The sequence below is a fragment of the Hylobates moloch genome, unplaced genomic scaffold (assembly GCF_009828535.3).
Source record: "Hylobates moloch isolate HMO894 unplaced genomic scaffold, HMol_V3 SCAFFOLD_6, whole genome shotgun sequence".
Taxonomy (NCBI): Eukaryota; Metazoa; Chordata; class Mammalia; order Primates; family Hylobatidae; genus Hylobates; species Hylobates moloch.
In genome coordinates, this window is record NW_026652281.1 from 132,716,931 (window position 1) to 132,730,105 (window position 13,175).

The 13,175-nt window shown below is 38.4% G+C and overlaps 1 pseudogene; it reads right to left on the minus strand.

Moving 5' to 3' along the window:
• Positions 1-943: 943 nt before the first annotated feature.
• Positions 944-13,175, minus strand: part of LOC131383747 (histone-lysine N-methyltransferase SETMAR-like) — a 53,230-nt pseudogene continuing 40,998 nt past the window's right edge.

The following is a 13,175-nucleotide window of genomic DNA, read 5'->3' on the forward strand; positions in this document are numbered from 1 at the left end:
TGCAGTGACATATTAAGAGTTCAAAACTTATTTCTATGTAAAAAAAGAAAAATATTTACAGTAGATGTAATTAATGTTTGAAAATAATTAGCAAAATAATAATATCTGTCAGATAGGCTATCTGTAGAGATACACACACACACACACACACACACACACACACAGAGTAAAAAATAGTCTAGTAGGTTATACTCAACACAGATGATTATCTCCTTGTTGGGGAAAGGAAAGATTGGAGGGTAAAGGAACTTTCTGCTTCTTCTGTACTTTCTGAATTGTCTACTCATAGAACTAAAATTAAAATAAGATGATTTCATCTCACATGTTAGGATGAAGAAATTTCTCAGAGGTCACTGAGGAATCTAGACTCTAATACATAGCATTATTTCATAGTCTTAAAAACAAAGTTTTACTCTAGATGCCAAATAACCTCCTGTCTTTGTTTTTTCACACTGAAATGTCTGAAATTAAATGGATGATACTAATAACATACAAGTTTTCTTCTGGTGAATTTTTTTTATTTTAAAAAATGAACACATAATAATTGTACACATTTATGATGTACATAGTGAGTTTCAATGTATACCACATTAATGATCAAATCGGGGTAATTATCCATTACATCAAACATGTATCATTTGTGTTGGAAACATAATTTCTTCTCTTCCAAGTATTTGACAATAATTGTTGACTGTATTCACTCTACAATGTTAGAAAACACTAAAGCTTGTTCCTCCTATTTAGCTGTAATTTTGTATCCTTTAACTAATCACTTTTGATCCACCCTTCCTCCTACCCTTCCTATTTTCTAGTAATCACTATTCTACTCTCTACTTCTATTCTTCTAGGTTGGTGCAAAAAAAATTGAGGTTTCAGACATGAATTTAGGTCACTATAACTAGGTTCAAACACATCTTTACTAATCAAAATAGGTAAATTACAATTAAGATTTTTGCCAATGAGAAATGAGTTTGTTTATTCCTGTAGTGTAAAAATTAGTGCTTCAGGATTTGATGAACTCTTGGAAAATATTTTCTGCATCCTGCTGGTTGTGGAAGCACTTTCCCTGCAAAATGTTGTCGAGATCCTTCAAGAAGTGGTAGTTGATTGGCCAGAGGTCAGGTGATTATGGTGGATGAGGCAAAACTTCATAGCTCAATTCGTTCAACTTTGGAAGCATTGGTTGTGCAATGTGCAGTTGGGTGCTGTTGTGGAGAAGAATTGGGCCCTTTCTGTTGACCAATGCTGGCTGCAGGTGTTGCAGTTTTCAGTGCATCTCATCAATTTGTTGAGCATGCTTTTCAGATGTAGTGGTGCCACTGGGACTCAGAAAGCTTCAGTGGATCAGACCGGCAGCAAACCACCAAATTGTGACCGTGACCTTTTTTTGGTGCAAGTTTGGCTTTGGGAAGTACTTTGGAGCTCCTTCTCAGTTCAGCCACTGAGCTGGTCATTGCCAGTTGTCACATAAAATCCACTTTTTCTCACATGTCACAATTTGATTGAGAAATGGTTCGTTGTTGCTGTGTAGAATAAGAGAAGATGACACTTCAAAATGATGATTTTAAAAATGTTTGGTCAACTCATGAGGCACCCACTTACCGAGCTTTTTCACCTTTCCAATTTGCTTCAAATGCTGAGTGACTGTAGAACGTTTGACGTCAAGTTTTTTGGCAACTTCTCGTGTAGTTGTAAGAGGATCAGCTTCAACAATTCCTCTCAACTGGTCAATGTCAACTTTCGATGGCCAGCCACTGTGCTCCTCACCTTCAAAGCTCTGGTCTCCTTTGCAAAAGTTCTCGAACCACCACTGCAATGTACGTTCATTAGTAGCTCCTGGGCCAAATGTGTTGTTCATGTTGCTAGTTGTCTCCGCTGCTTTACAACCCATTTTGAACTTCAATCAGAAAATTGCTCAAATTTGCTTTTTATCTAACATAATTTCCATAATCTAAAATAAATATAAAATAAATAGCAAGTAATAAGTCATTAGCAAAAGAAAAATAAAGTGAGAAATGTACATTAAAATGATATCTAACACACATTTGATAAATAAACCACATTTATTTTAGAATGTATTCTAATATCAAACAGCAAATTTCAACAGTGCAAAACTGCAATTACTTTTGCACCAACCTACATATGAGATCAACTTTTTCAGCTTCTACATATGAGTAAGAACATGCAGTACTTATATTTCTGTTCCTGACTTATTTCACTTAGCACAATGTCCTCCAGGCTTATCCATGTTGTCACAAATGACAGGATTTAATTCTTTCTTATGGCTGAATAATGTTCCCTTGTGTATATATACCACATTTTCTTTGTCCATTTGTCCACTGATTGACACTTAGCCTGATTTCTTATCTTGATGATTATGACTAGTGCTACAATAAACATGCAAGTGCAGATATTTCTTTGATATATTAATTTTATTTCCTTTTGGTATATACCCAGTAGTTAGATTACTAAATCTTATGGTATTTCTATTTGTAGGTTTTTTTACTGATGCATAATATCTGTACATATTATGGTACATGTGATATTTTGTTTTATTCATAAAGTGTGTAATGATCAAGTTAGGGTATTTAGGACATCCATTACCTTGGGTATTTATCAGTTCTATATGTTAGGAGCATTTCAAGTCCTCTCTTCTAGTTATTTTGAAATATACAATACAGTATTATTAACTATAGCTACCATATTCTGCTCTCAAACATTAAAACTCATTTTTCTTCTATCTAACTGTATGCTTGTACCCATTAAATAACCTCTCTTTATCTCCCCCACCCACCCACAAGCCCTTCCCAGCCTTTAGTATCTATAATGCTCTCTCTACCTTCATGAGATCAACTTTTTTAGATCCCACATATAAATGAGAACATGCAATGTTTTTCTGTTCTGCCTGGCTTGTTTCACTTAACATGATTTCTAGTTCAATCTATGTTGCTGCAACAGACATGATTTCATTTTTTTTATGTCTAAATAGTATTTCATTGTGTGTATTTGCCATTTCTCCACTGATGAACACTAAAGTTGATTCAATATCTTTGCTATTGTGAATAGTGCTGCAATAAACATGAGAGTATAAGTATCCTTTTGATATACTGATTTCCTCTCCTTTGAAAAATAATCAGTAGCTGGATTGCTTGATCATATGGTAGTTCAATTGTTTTTGCATCATGTCTATACTGTTTTTCATAATTGCTGTACTAATTTACACTCCCATTAACAGTGTGTAAGAGTTCTCTTTCCTCTGTATACTTGTCAGCATCTGGTTTGGGTTTTATTTGTATTTTTATTAGTAGCTATTCTAATTGCGGTAAAATGATATCTCATTGTGGTTTTGATTTGCGTTTACCTAATCATTAATTATGTTGAGCATTTTTCATATATGTTTTGGCTATTTGTAAGTCTTCTTTTGAGAAATGGCTATTTTTAATGTGATTATTTGTTTTATTACTGTTCAGTTTGAATTCCTTATATATTCTAGATATTAGTCCCTTGTGAATAATTTTTATATATCTTCTGTCTTTCAACAGCTTGTCTCTTCACTCTGTTGATTGTTTCCTTTGCTGTGCAGAAGCTTTTAAATTTAAATAATTCAATTTGTCTATTTTTGCTTTTGTTGCCTGTGCTTTTGAGGTCTTACCCATAAAATCTTTGCCTAGGCCAATGTCCTGAAGGGTTTCCCCTAGGTTTTCTTCTAGTAGTTTTATAGTTTCAGGTCTAATGTTTAAGTCTTTAGTCCATCTTGAGACGATTTTTGTATGTGATGAGAGATAGGGCTCCAGTTTCATTCTTCTGCATATGGATATCCAATTTTCTCAGCACCATTTATTGAAGAGGATGTCCTTTCCCCAGTGTATGGTTTTAGCATTTTTGTCAAAAATCAGTCAGCTGGAAATATGTGGATTTATTTCTGAGTTCTCTATTTTGTTCCATTGGCTTATGTGGTCTGTTTTGTACATATATCATGCTGTTTTGGTCACTATAGCTTTGTAATATATTTTGAAATCTGGTAGTGTTATGTCTTCAATTTTGTTCTTTTCGCTCAGGATTACTTTGGCTATTTGGGCTCTTTTTAAATTTAAAAGGAATTTTACGGTTGTTTTTCCTATTTCTGTGAGAAATGACTTTGGTATTTTGACAGGGATTGAAGTAAATATTTAGATTGCTTTGTATAGTACGGTCATTTTCAATTTGCTTCATCAGTGTTTTGTAGTTTTCCTTGTACAGGTTTTTCACCTCCATGGTTAAATTTATTCGTATTTTATTTTTTGTAGCTATTGTAAATGGGATTGCCTTCTTGACTTCTGTATCAGCTAGTTCATTGTTGATATATAGAAATACTACTGACATTTGTATGTTTTGTATCCTGCAACTTCACTAAATTTATTTAACAGATCTAAGAGTTTTTGGTGGAATCTTTAGATTTTTTAAAATATAAGATCATGTCTTCTTCAAAGAGGGAGAGTTTTACTTCCTCTTTTCTAATTTGGATTAGAAAATCCAAACTCTTACCTGATTGCTCCAATTGGAACTTTCAGTACTGTGTTGAATAGGAGTATTGAAAGTAAACATCCTTGTCTTGTTCCTGTTCTTAGAGTGAAGGCTTTCAGCTTTCCCTCATTCCGTATAATGTTAGTTGTGGGCTTGTCATATATGGCCTTTAATATGTTGAGGTATGTTCCTTTTGTTGAGAGTTTTTATTATGAAGGAATATTGAATTTTATCAAATGCGTTTCTGTGTTCATTGAGATGATTTTTGTCCTTCATTCTGTTGATGTGATGCATCAACAGAATGCATATGTTGAAACATTCTTAAATTCCCAGGATAAATTCCACTTGACCATAGTGATACAGAACAGCTGGGCTCCCAACTAAACCCAACTCTTAAGCCTGGACCCTTAGCCCTAAGTGAAAACAGCTGACTTTGTTTTTCTACCAAAATAATTGCCTTTTTTGGTCTGCCACACCCCTATCCAGTGCCCATAAAAAGACTTCAGCTGAAAGAACAACACAAGTGGCTTATGCAAGTGGTCAAGGATGCAAGCTGCTGAACATTGGTGATACGTGTGGCTGAGCATTGTAGACTATGGATAGATATGGCTAACTTCAGATGGTGCAGCTTCAGGGAAAGATCGCCTTCCTCCCATACCATTCCCTTTCCAATTCCCCATCCAACTGAGCCACTTTTATCGCCCAATAAAATATACTACCCTTCAAATAGTTCATGTGACCTGATTCTTCTTGGACACTGAATAAGAACTTGGTTGTCAAAAAGAGCAGGTGCAGGAGGCTGTCACCCTGACCCATCACTGGGCTGTTAGTTGTCCATGGACTGCAGGCTGAGTTCCTGCCCACAAAGGGGGTTGGGGGTCAAGGGAAACATCCTGTCTCATTTGGGGACTCATCCAGGATATGAAAAGTGGTGAGTTAAAATGTGGAACTGTTGGATCTGTCTCTTTTCCAAGACCCTGTCACCACGCCCTTTCCTTTGGGTAAAAGGAATGTTGGCTCTGTTTCCCTTCATGGAGGTCTAGCTGGACTGAACTAGGGGAGGATACGATGATTGAAGGAACCCATTTTCACAGAGCAAGAGTCTCTTCCCTCAGGCTCCCCAACTTATGCACTTTAAGTTGTTTTTCTTCTTTTCTAAGTGACAGAGTTCTCTATCTCAGCACTCTGCTTATGAAAGAGAAAGAGAGTTCTCTTTCTACCCCAGCACTCTGCTTATGATAGGGAAACAACAGAGGAGGAACCCCTGCTGACTGTTAACTGCAAGTTTGGCAAAGCCCACATGGGATTTAATCGAAATGAATCTATGTACCTCATGAAATAACTTTTATGTCTCAAACTTGATTCCATGCTTTAGGTTGAGGCCCTAGAAAGGAAAACCAGATCTGAGGGATCCAAAGCCACAAAACAAGCACAGTGTAAACAGGCAGGACCAATTCCTGCTAATTAAACTCCTGCTTCACGGAAGGAGGCCATACTTTATGGCATAAGTGAGGTCCAGGAAATTAGAAGTTGTTGACAGTAGGGGAGGTAGAGGCACTGGTGAGTGTGAATAATTCCTATTCTCTAGGCCTTTCCTGCTTATGAGTGCGTGTCACATTGGCACCCATGGGTGGCACATGCCAACACTGCCAGGACTCTGGGATAAGGACAGAAAAGGGGGAATGCCCATTTTCTTTCTCCCTCACACCCCAAGTTTTCACTGAAAGAAGGAAAGGAATGAAGGACATTGAATTCCCTGTCTTTCAGAATGGGCAACCAAGAAACTTTACCACCTCCAGTTTATACTTAGAAATGGACCCTGGGACCAGATGGTACTTTAGAGGACCTCCTGAAAGTGGCCACCTCGGTCTTTTAGACATGAGAAAGAGGAAGAAGCTTTAATGGCCACCATGCAAGCCCACAAACCCCAGAATTCTCTAGAAAGGAACCTCCTGAAAGTGGCCACCTCCATCTTTCAGACATAAGAAAGAGGCAGAAGCTTTAATGGCCACAATGCAAGCCTACAAACCCCAGAATTCCTAAGGTTCACCTGTTAACTGCTTCAGATGTGGCAAGAACAATTATCTTTCTCATAAATTTGAACCACTTCCATACAAGGTTTAATTTCTTTTACCAGGCTGAAGCAGCTTAGGATAAAATGTTGTTAGTATATTTTACATCTTATTTCTGTAATCCTTGGCACTAGATTCTTTCCTTCTATAATACATATGTTTGATCCATGCATAGTTAACCTTGTAAAGCTTGTTTTTTCTCTCACCTAGATGTTATCAAGGCTCCAAATGGGTAGGAAGCCGGAGCCTCAGACAATGGCTCCCTTTTGCCAGTGATCCTTAGGTAGACCTCTGGGAGGAATCTGACTGCAGTTTTCCCCAAACAATGCCCCCTTTCAGCAGGAAGTAGCTAAGACTGGTCATCATCCATATTCTAAAGGCAGTTAGATGTGCCTCTTCAGAGGGTGAAAATGATACAGAATGGCTCTGGGCTCCCAGCTAAACCTGACCCTCAAGCCCGGAACCTCAGCCCTAAGTAAAAACAGCTGACCCTGAAGGGCTGGCCTTCCAACTAAGCTCCACCCTCAAGCCTGGACCCTTGGCCCTAAGTGAAAACAGCTGACTTTGCTTTTCCACCAAAATGATTGCCTTTTTGACCTGCGACACCCCTATCCAGTGCACATAAAAAGACTTCAGCTGAAAGAGCAACACAAGAAGCTGATGCAAGTAGTTGTGGATGCAAGCTTTTGAACATCAGGGATACCTGCAGCTGGTGGTCATCAGAGACTATGGATAGACATGGCTAACTTCAGACAGTTCAGCTTCAGGGAGAGATTACCTTCTTCCTGCACTATTCCCTTTGCAATTCCCCATCACACTGACAGCCACTGTTATCACCCAATAAAATCCTCTGCATACACCAACCTTCGAATAGTTCATGTGACCTGATTCTACCTGGACACTGAACAAGAACTCAGGTACAAAAAAGGGCAGGTGCAGGAGGCTGTCACCCTGACCCTTCACTGAGCTGTTAACATTTAGCTGTCCGTGGACTGCAGGCTTAGTGAAACGAGGCACTACAGTTTCTGCCTACTAAAGGGGTCAAAGGAAATATTCCATCTCAATAGTATATTATCTTTTTCATGTGCTATTGGATTTAATTTGCTAGTATTTTTTGAGGATTTTTGTGTTTTTGTTCATCAGGGATATTGATGAACATAGTTTTCTTTCTTTGTTGTGTCTTTGCCTGGTTTTGGTATCAAGATAATGCTGACCTCCTAGAATGAGTTAGGAAGAAGGCCCTCCTTTTCATTTTTTTGAATTAGTTGAGGAGAATTGGTGTGTGTTCTTCTTTGTAAGTTTTGTAGAATTTGGCAGTGAAGCCATCTGGTCCTGGGCTTTTCTTTTATGGAAGACTATTGCTTATTCAATCTCAGTAATTCTTATTGGTTTGTTAAGTGTTTCTATTTCTTCTTGGTCAATTGTGGTAGATTGTATCCAGGAATTTGTTCATTTCTTCTAGGTTTTCCAATTTATTGGCATATGGTTGCTTTTAATAATCTATAATGATTATTTGTATTTCTGAGATATCTGTTATGATGTTTACTTTTTTGTTTCTGATTTTATTTATTTGGATATTCTCTCTTTTTTCTTAGTAAAGCTGATGAGTTGATTTTTGTTTATCTAAACACACTTTCATTTAATTTTTAAAAATATTTTGTTTCAATTTTATTTCTACCCTAATTTTTATTTCTTTTCTTCTACTAATTTTGGGTTTGTTTTCTTTTTGCTTTTCTTGTTCCTTGAAGTGAATCCATAGGTTGTTTACTTGAAATCCCTTTACTTTTTATTATAAGGCTTTATTGCCATAAAGCTGGCTCTTAATACTGATTTTGCTGTATGCCATAGGTTTTGGTATGTTGTATTTTTATTGTTTGTTTCAATGAATTTAAAAATTTTTCTTTATTCATTGGTCATTCAGGAGTATGTTGTTCAATTTTCATGTATTTGTGCAGTTATAAATGTTTCTCTTGTTACTAGTTATATTCCATGGTGGTTGGAAAATATATTTGATATGATTTAGATTTTTAAAAATCATTTAAGACTTGTTTTCTGCCTTCACATATGGTCAATCCTGGTGAATGTTTCATCTGCCAGTGAGAAGAATGCATATTCTGTAGCTGTTGTGTGAAATGAACTGGAAATGTCTCACATCTGTTTGGTTCATGGCGCAGTTATATTAAATGTTTTTGTTGATTTTCTCTATAGATGATTTCTTCAATGCTGAGAGTTGGATGTTGGACTCCTCAACTGTTATTGGAGTCTAACTCTTCCTTTAGATGTAATAATATTTGCTTTCTATATCTGGGTGTTTCATTGTTGGGTGCATATATACTTATAGTTGTTATATCCTCTTGCTGAATTTATCGCTTCATAAATATATAATGTTCTTCTTTGTCTATTTTAAAGTTTTTTACTTAAAGTCTGTTTTCTCTGATATAAGTATAACAGCTCCTGCTTGCTTATGGTTTCAGTTTGCATGGAATATCTTTTTCCTATCTCTTCTCTTTCAGTCAGTGTGTCTTTACAGGTGAAATAAGTTTCTTGTGGGCAGCATATAGTTGCATCTTATTTTTTCATCCATTTGGCCAATCTATATCGTTTAGTTGGGGAATGTAATTTGTTTACATTCAAGGTTATAATTGATAGGTGAGGTCTTACTCCTGTCATTTTATTGTTTTTTTTTTTTTTGGTTGTTTTGTATACCATTTATTTCTTTCTTCCTGTCTTATTATATTTGTGGTTTGGGGTTTTTCTTTATTTGTAGTGATACAATTCGTTTCTCTTTCCCTTTTATTTATCTGCTGTATCAGTGAATTTTATAATTTTGTATGTTTTCATTATGATATTTATCTTCATTGTGATCCCAGGTGTAGGACTCCCTAAAGTATTTTTTGTAAGGTCAGGTTAGTAGTGATAAATTCCTAGTGTTTCTTTTCTGGGAAACACCCTATTTCTCCTTTATTTCTAAAGCATAGCTTTGCTGGGTACAGTATTCTTGGCTGCTTGTTTTTTGTTTGTTTTAGCACTTTTCATTTGTTTTCTGAGACATGGTCTGGCTCTGTCACTCAGGCTGGAGTGCAGTGGTGTGATCTCAGCTCACTGAAATCTCCACCTCCTGGGCTCAAGCCATCCTCCCACGTCAGCCTTCCAAGTAGCTGGAACTACAGGAGCATGCCATGACACCTGGCTAATTTTCTTTTTCTTTTTTTGTTTTGTTTTTTAGAGACAGAGTTTCACCATGCTACCCAGACTGATCTCAAATGCCTGAGCTCAAGTGATGTGCCTGCCTCAGCCACCCAAAATACTAGGATTACAGGAATAAGCCACTGCACTTGACCTTGTTTTAGCCCTTTGAATATATCATCCCATTTTCTCTTGGTCTGTAAGGTTTCTGCTGAGAAATTTTCCGTTGGTCTAATATGAATTTCTTTATATGTAGCTTGACACTCTTCTCTTGCTGTTTTTACAATTTTGTTTTGGCTTTTGACTTTTGACAGTTTGACTATAACATGGCTTGGAGAGGACCTGCTTGGGTTAAATCTATTTGGGAATCTTTGCCTTTTCTAGATCTGGAGGTACCACGATTTAAGAGTTTTCCAACTGCTTTTTCATTAAGTAGGTTTTCTATGACTTTTCCCTACTTTTCTGCTTCTTGAATCCCCATAATGCAAATGTTCATTTGCTAAATAGTGTCCCATAAGTCCTGTAGGCTTTCTTCATTTAAAAAAATTATTATTCTTCTTTTGTGTGTGTGTACCTGTGTTACTTCAAAAGGCTTATCTTCCAGTTCAGAAATTCTTTCTTCTGCTTGGTCTAATCTGTCTTTGAAGCTCTTGTTTGTTTGCTTGTTTGGAGACAGGGTCTCACTTTGTTACCCAGGCTGCTAACAGTGGTGTGATCTTGGCTCACTGCAGCCTTGACCTCTTAGGCTCAAGTGATCCTGCCACCTCAGCCTCCCAAGTAGCTGGGACTACAGGCATGCATCTGGCTGAGTTTTTTGTATTTTTTATAGAGACTGGGTTTCACTATCTTGCCCGAGCTGGTCTCAAACTCCTGACCTCCGGTGATCTGCTCACCTTGGCCTCCCAAAGTGCTAGGATTATAGGTGTGAGCCATCACATCTAGCCTTTTGATTGTATTTTTTATTTAATTCATTGAATTGTTCAGCTCTAATATTTTTGTTTGGTTCATTTTTATGATATCTATCTCTTTGTTGAATTTTTCATTCAGATTGTTGTTTTTCTGATATTATTGAATTCTGTAACTGTATTCTCTTTTATCTCACTGAGTTTCCTTAAAGCCACTATTTTGATTTTTGGTATTTTATATATGCTCTTTTCTTTTGGGTCTATTATGGGAAAATTATTGTGTTCCTTCAGGGGTGCCATGTTTACTTCATTTTTCATGTTTATTTTGTCTCAATATTGATATCTGCATATGTGGTGAAAGTTGCCTCTTCCAGTTTTATAAGGTAGGTTTCTTAGGGAAAGACATTTCCACATTTGGGTCCGAAGATGTTAGTTGTATCAAGTTTGTGGCTTTGCTTCTAGATCAATGCAATAGTGTATTCTTCTTGCAGTTTCTTTACTTGTAATTCCTGTTAGAAATGTTTATGAATGCTGATAGGGTTTGGCTGTGTCCCCACCCAATCTCATCTTGAATTGTAACTCTCACAATTCCCACGTGTTGTGGGAGGAATCCAGTGGGTGGGAGGTGATTGAATTATGGGGGCAGTCTTTTCTGCACTGTTCTGGTGATAGTGAATGACTCTCATGAGCTCTGATGGTTTTAAAAAGGGGAGTTTCCCTGCACAAACTCTTCTCTTGTCTGCTGCCATGTGAGAAATGCCTTTTACCATCTGCCATTTTTGTGAGACCTCTCCAGCCATGTGGAACCAAGTCCAATAAACCTCTTTTTCTTGTAAATTGCCCAGTCTCTGGTATGTCTTTATCGGCAGTGTGAAAATGGCTTAATACAAATGCCTTGGAGTTTCAGGCTGCAGAAGTCTGTGGCAGCAGTGGCGCAGCTTTACTAGGGGTGGGCTTACTGGGTGTTTTCTCCAGCTAGGGGAGCATACATGCACATAATACTTCAGCTGGCTTAGGGACTGGCTGATAGGGGCCACCAGGTTGTTACTTCAGCCTGGGGCATTGGCCATTGCTGCTTGACCAGATCAGGGGTGGGTCCCCCATGCTGTCTTTCTGGCTAGGAGCATGGGTGCATGGTGGTTCACCCAGCCTGACGTTGGTCTTGCTGCTGTGCAGGACTGCAGTCACAGTCATTCCTGGGCCAAGGTTCTGAATGACTGGTATTGTAGCATTGCAGCCATTCTTCTGGGCTTGGTGGAATAATGGCAGAGTCCAAGGGCTGAAGAGGCACAGTGACTGCTGGCTCCCAGAGCAGGGTGAACTCCAGCAGTTTCTCTGATTTCAAAATAGCACTGTGCTATAGCTATACAATTCGCAGCAGTGCATAAATTTAGGCAACTCCCCAAACAGGGCTCAGGGCTCATGAGCACTATGGGATTATCTTGTAGGAAGAACTGCAGGTGTCTGCAGTGGAACTGGGGACTGGTGGGGGTTTTCTACTTATTTTTTTTCCCACAAGAGTATGTCCATCCTGACTCTGGGTTGATCTTATGGGGGGAGATGAGGCAGTATAGGCCAGGCCTCATTCCCATCTATATGCTGCCAGCCTGGGCTTACCAGAACCACAGGAATCCAGGAATCTTGACACTTTCTTGCTGTATTCTACTACTCTTTTAACACTCAGTTGAATTTTAGTTGTTTATTTGTTGCCTAAGTCCTTTGTTGTGAGGGGGACAAGTGCTAGTTGCCTTTAGTCAGACATCTTGCAGACATCTCAGTTACTTTTCTGATTTAAAAAAATTGTTTTCTCATTTTAAATGGTAAACCCTTTCTTGAAACCTTTGCATATAATTTTCGGGAGCTTGTTGGAGGGCAGGTAAGGTTAGCTGGAATGTAGTAATTATACTGTTCCTGAAGCCATCTTGTGATTTCAACTGAGTAATATGTGCTTAGCCAACTTCAGTAGCTTTTTAGAAAGATGAGCTACTGAATATTATGGCAATGAAGGTGTGCCACTTAGATCTCCCTTAAAGCAGACGTGCGGTGGCTCACGCTTGTAATCCCAGCACTTTGGGAGTCCGAGGTGGGTGGATCACGAGGTCAGGAGATCGAGACCACGGTGAAACCCCGTCTCTACTAAAAATACAAAAAAATTAGCCGGGCGTGGTGGCGGGCGCCTGTAGTCCCAGCTACTCGGAGAGGCTGAGGCAGGAGAATGGCGTGAACCTGGGAGGCGGAGCTTGCAGTGAGCCGAGATTGCGCCGCTGCACTCCAGCCTGGGCGACAGAGCGAGACTCCGTCTCAAAAAAAAAAAAAAGCAGACCTGGTGTGGGGACTGTAATTGGCTGAGAGGCACCAGCTGTTGTACCTTCAGATCCATTGTGTCATTCACACTGAAACAGTGTTCTCACTGGGATGTTTCAGGCAATAACTGAGTATAGCACGGAACTAGAGCCAGGCCACTTAGCCCAATGCAGGACTTCTCTTATGGGCTCTCTTTGTATAGGGA